We start from the raw sequence: 6,335 nt of genomic DNA on the forward strand, positions 1-6,335 counted from the left end.
CTCCTTATAAAGCTTTGAACTCTCATAGGCTTCGAGGCGGAGCTCATCTAGCTCATTCAACTGCAATAGCCTCTTCTCTCCCGCGGCCTTTAGCGTCAAAGTTCAGGCTTTTGATGGCCCAAAATGCTCGATGTTCTAGCTCGACGGGTAAGTGACAAGCTTTTCCGTATACAAGTCTGTACGGGGTTGTACCTATTGGAGTTTTGTAAGCTGTTCGGTAAGCCCAAAGTGCATCATCAATTTTGTCAGCCCAATCCTTTCTCGTTCTTGCAACTGTTTTCTCTAGGATGGACTTTATCTCTCGATTTGATACCTCTACTTGGCCACTGGTTTGGGGGTGATAGCCAATTCCAAGTTTGTGCTGCACTCCATATTTTCTTCAACATTGCTTCGAATCGGCTCTCCATGAAGTGTGTTCCCCTGTCACTAATCAACACACGTGGGATACCAAATCTATTGAAAATGTTTTTCTTGAAGAATTTACTTACCACACGGGCATCATTGCTTGGTGTAGCAATGGCCTCAACCCATTTTGACACGTAGTCAACGGCTACCAAAAATGTATCGATTCCCCTTAGAGGAAGAGAAAGGGCCCATGAAATCTATCCCCCACACATCAAACAACTCGACCTCGAGTATGTTGTTGAGTGGCATTTCGTTCCTCTTGGAAATATTTCCCGTTCGTTGACAACGGTCACAGGCCTTGACATAGGAGTACACATCCTTAAACATAGTGGGCCAGTAAAATCCGCATTGTAGGATCTTTGCAGTTGTTTTCGAGGGGCCTGCATGTCCACCACAAGGTAAGTCATGGCAATGAGAAATTATATTGCTTACCTCACTTTCGGGAATGCACCGTCTGATCACTGCATCGGCACATAGTTTGTACAAGAAAGGGTCTTCCCAAAAGTGTCGGTGTGCCTCATAAAGGAATTTCTTCCTTTGTTGATAGGAGTAACCGTGAGGCATTGTACCTGTAGAAAGATAGTTAGCTAAATCAGCATACCAAGGAGATTCAACCTGTAAAAGAGCTAACAAACGCTCAACGGGAAAAGAGTCATCAAATGGGAGGTTATCCTCATCCTCCTCATCAAGGAGGAGGCGAGAGAGATGGTCTGCGACGACATTCTCTGTCCCCTTCGTATCTCTGATCTCTATATCATAATCCTGCAATTGGAGGATCCATCTAATCAACCGCGGCTTGGCATTGCTCTTGCTCATCAGATATTTCAATGCCGCATGATCTGTATGGATAATCACTTTCGACCCAACTAAATAAGAATGAAACTTATCTATTGCATATATGACAGCTAGCATCTCTTTTTCAGTAGTTGCATAATTCATTTGAGCAGGGCTAAGAGTTTTACTAGAGTAATATATAGCATGCAATTTCTTATCCTTTCGTTGCCCCAGGACGGCCCCTATCGCATAATCACTAGCATCGCACATGATTTCAAAGGGTAGGGCCCAATCCGGGGGTTGTATAACAGGAGCAGAGGTTAAGGCTTCCTTCAACCTGTTAAAAGCTTCAAGACAAGCATCATTAAAATCAAATTGGGCGTCCTTAGCTAACAGTTCAGTTAAGGGTCTAGCAATTTTTGAAAAATCCTTGATAAACCTGCGATAAAAACCTGCATGGCCAAGGAAACTTCGTACTCCTTTCACAGAATTTGGAGGGGAAGTTTCTGTATTACCTCTACTTTGGCTTTGTCCACCTCAATCCCTTTGTTTGAAACTACATGGCCTAAAACGATTCCCTGTTGTACCATAAAATGGCACTTCTCCCAGTTCAATATCAGATTGACATCCTGGCATCTATGGAGCACCTTTGTTAGATTTTCAAGACAAATATCGAAAGATGAACCATAAACAGAAAAATCATCCATAAAAACTTCCATAGAATTTTCTATGAGACCTGAGAAAATAGCCATCATACACCGTTGGAACGTGGCTGGGGCATTACACAGTCCAAATGGCATTCTGCGATATGCGAAGGTGCCATATGGACATGTGAATGTAGTCTTTTCCTGATCACAAGGGCGGATGGGGATTTGAAAAAAAACCGGAATATCCATCCAAGTAACAGAAAAAGGAATGGTTAGCCAATCGTTCGAGCATTTGATCAATGAAAGGCAAGGGGAAATGATCTTTACGGGTGGCTTTATTTAATTTTCTGTAATCAATGCACATCCGCCACCCTGTAACAGTTCTTGTGGCAACAGGCTCGCCTTTGTCATTCTTGACAACTGTCATACCTCCTTTCTTTGGTACTACTTGTACAGGACTAACCCACTTACTATCTGAGATAGGGTAGATTATTCCTGCAGCAAGCAATTTGAGAACCTCTTTCTTGACTACCTCCATCATAGTTGGGTTTAGTCTTCTTTGAGGTTCTCTAGAGGAGGCATGATCGTCCTCAAGAATGATCTTATGCATACAAAAAGAGGGATTAATACCCTTGATATCATCAATGGTATACCCAATAACATTTCTATATTTTCTTAAAACAGCGAGAAGTTTCTCTAATTCAATGTTATTAAGCTCAGCATTAACAATAACAGGGTATGTATTTTTGGGACCAAGATATGCATATTTAAGATTAGATGGAAGGGGTTTCAACTCTACCTCGGGAGGCGTTGAACTCTCCCCAACACTCGATGTACTAAGGACTTCCTTGACTGGAGCGATGATTGGATTAGCTTTTGCGTCTTCTAGTAGCCTCGTGTACTCCCTTACTTCCCAATCTTCATCATGGATACTTCCTATCAACACCGTTTCAAGAGCATCTTCCTTTTTGATCAGGGGAAGTTGTTCTTGTTGTAGATCATCGAGGACATCCACTTGACAAATAGTCTCACCCATAGACGGATTTCCCATAGCATTCAGTAATGAATACTCCATTTTCTCATCCCCTACTTCAAATGTTATTTTCCCATTCTTCATGTCAATAATTGCACCTGCAGTAGCTAAGAATGGTCTACCAAGAATAATAGGGACATGGGCATCTTCTTCCATTTCCATAACAACAAAATCACATGGAATAAAGAATTTACCAACTCGCAATGGAACATCTTCAAGTATACCGAGGGGAAATTTAACTGACCTGTCTGCAAGTTGCAGAGATATCCTTGTAGGCTTTAGCTCACCCATTTGAAGCTTTTCGCAGATGGAGAGCGGCATAAGGCTTACACTTGCACCAAGATCGCATAGCGCTCTATTGATCTCTATATCTCCCAGCTTCACTGGGATTGAATAGCTGCCTGGATCACCTAGTTTCTTAGGAAGAGTGTTTTGCAGAATGGCACTACATTCTGCAGTTAGAGAAACAGTAGCATTCTCTGCAAGCTTTTTCTTGTTAGATAGCATGTCTTTCAAAAACTTTGCATAAGAAGGCATTTCAGAAATTGCATCCAAGAACGGTATATTAATGTGAAGTTTCTTAAGGATGTCTAGAAATTTACCGTACTTTTTCTCTAACTTAGCCTGGGCTAACCTCTGTGGAAAAGGGACGCTTGGAATGTATTCCCGTGGCTTTTCTTGAACATCATTCCTTGGAATTGGGCTGTCTGGATCTCGCGCCCGGTCGGGCAGTGATTGCCCGGTCTGACCGGGCGAAGAAGAGCTGCTTATGTTCTTTTGTTTGTCTGGAATTTCTTCGTGCGCCCGATCGGGCGGAATTTGCCCGGTCTGACCGGGCGAAGAAGAAATTCGCACATTCCCCTGTTTTTCGTCGACTGCTTCTCGCGCCCGATCGGGCGGACCTTGCCCGGTCTGACCGGGCGAAGAAGAATTTTGCAAAATCCCCTGTTTTTCGTCGACTGCTTCTCGCGCCCGATCGGGCGGACCTTGCCCGGTCTGACCGGGCGAAGAAGAACTTTGCCGATTTCCCTGTTTTTCACTCATTCCCTCAATATCTATCGTTGATGGTTCCCTTACGGGAAGGCCTTCCAACTGTTTTCCACTCCTTAAAATTACAGCATTCATGTGCCCCTTTTGTGGTTGCTCTGTTTGGCCAGGAAACGTACCCGGTGTTTTTGAAGATTGGCCGACTTGATGAGCAAGTTGGCTTATTTGATTTTCCATGAGCTTATTCTGGGCTTGTAACTGTTGGATGGAATTATTTGTGGTGTTGATGAAGTTCTCCATCATTAGTTCGAGATTGGATTTTTGAGGGGGTGGTTGCATGGGTTGCATGGGTTGTTGTACTAGGGGTGGTCTTGGTTGGAAACCAGGTGGATTATAATTGTTGTTTCGAGGTGGGGGCGGAGGTGGATTTTGCTGAGCTTGGGTGTTTTTGTATGAGAAGTTTGGGTGATTCTTCCAACCTTCATTATAAGTATTAGAATGGGGATCGTATGGTCTTTTAGGGTTGGAATTGTAGAAGGCATTGGCTTCCTCAATTGATACCTCATTCGAATTTCGTGGGCAATTAGGTGCGATGTGACCTTGAGTATTACACATTTGACAAGTTTCTAGCACATTATTGGAAGATCCAGTTTGTAGTCTATCGAACTTGCTTGAAAGTGCCTGCACAGAACTAGTTAAAAGAGTTAGAGCATCAACATCTAATTTACCTCCTTTCTTGACATTATTTCGGCCGCCTGGGTGATAGTTGTCATTGGCTGACATCTTCTCAACCAGCTCCTTTGCTTCGGTTGGATTTTTAGTTAGAAGGGAGCCTCCAGATGCGGCGTCGATATAGATCCGGAACTCATGGGTTAGACCATTATAGAATGTTTGGATTAACATCCATTCAGGTATGCCATGATGGGGGCACTGTCTCTGTAACCTCTTGAATCTCCTCCATGCGTCATATAAGGATTCTTCATCTGATTGCCTGAAAGTGGATAGCTCGTTCCTTAATCTTGCAGTCTTTTCTTGTCCCAAGAACTTGACCAGAAAAGCTTTTACTAGTTTATCCCATGTATCAAAGGAACCAGAACCCTCATCTCTTAACCATTCCTTCGCCCTATCCCGTAATGAGAATGGAAAAAGGCGAAGTCTAAGAGCATCATCTGTAACACCATTCAGCTTCATAGTGTCACACTTTTCCAAGAAACCATCTATATGATTCACTGGGCAATCAAGAGGTGTGCCAGCAAATGAATCATTGGATATGAATTGAATAAATTGCGGTTTCAATTCAAAATTCTGAGCGGTGATAGGTGGTCTAATAATGCTAGAAAGGAGTCCGGTTGTTGTGTCAGGGATACCGTACTCCAAAAGAGACTTTGTTGCTTGGTCTTCCATATTTCTGTTACCTGCTCTTCTTCTACCTCTTCGTCTTCTTGCAGTCGCTTCAATTTCTGAATCGAGAGGCACTAAGTCGTCTGACCCTGAGTGACGTGTTTGCATACAACAAAGAACTAGGCAAAGAACATCAAAAACACAGGAGACAATAGCCGAAGCAACAAACAACGCTTAGTATAAACGAATCACGAAAAATCAATATGAAACCGTTAGTCCCCGGCAACGGCGCCAAAATTTGATAGGCTTATCGCGTACCTAACAAAAATAACCTAACTATTCCTTCTAACTGTGTAGTAGGGCAAGTAAGGATCGAATCCCAAGAGACTATGGTTCATTCAATTAATCAGACTCAATTAATCACTAAGCACGTGACCAATCAATAATGGATGATAATAATCAACTAATTTATTAAATAACACAAATAACTAGAGGAAATATTAATCAATAAACTAAAGCATCCAAGATCAAGCATCACCACGATTATGATTGATAAACTAATAAATCTACCCCCAATATATAAATCAATTGACAAGAAGAAAAGCAATCCCTAATAATAATACCAAAGGTCTCTTCCGAGTTATCAATGGCTTCCCAAATTAACTATCAAGCCTACTTCCGTGGAATCAAGCGAATAAGGGACATTAAACACCATGCCTAGATTCCTAATTATTCAATCATCTACTTCCGTGATGATCTTCAAACCCTTAATTGAAATAACCTAATCCCGTTAATACCCAACTTCCGTTGCAATAAGAACAAAGGGATGATAACAATACTAATTATCCCTAATCTAGTATTGGCATAAACACAATCAATTAAGCATGTCAATTGGGATTATTATTGGGGAATTTAAAGATCTACTTTATACATCAATCATAATCGGGCTTAGCAAGATCCCGGATTAAGGAAACTACTCACAAATCATAATTAAATCAAAAACAAGATCTAATAGAGAACACATAATTAAAGAACTATAAAATAAATAAAAGAGATGGAAAGTAAGAAATACCAAATACTTCAATTGATGATCTTGAATTCTTGAGGAACAATTAATAAAACTAGGATTAAAGATTGAAATTGCTTAA

Source organism: Chenopodium quinoa, unplaced genomic scaffold (assembly GCF_001683475.1).
Source record: "Chenopodium quinoa cultivar QQ74 unplaced genomic scaffold, ASM168347v1, whole genome shotgun sequence".
In the NCBI taxonomy this organism is placed as follows: Eukaryota; Viridiplantae; Streptophyta; class Magnoliopsida; order Caryophyllales; family Amaranthaceae; genus Chenopodium; species Chenopodium quinoa.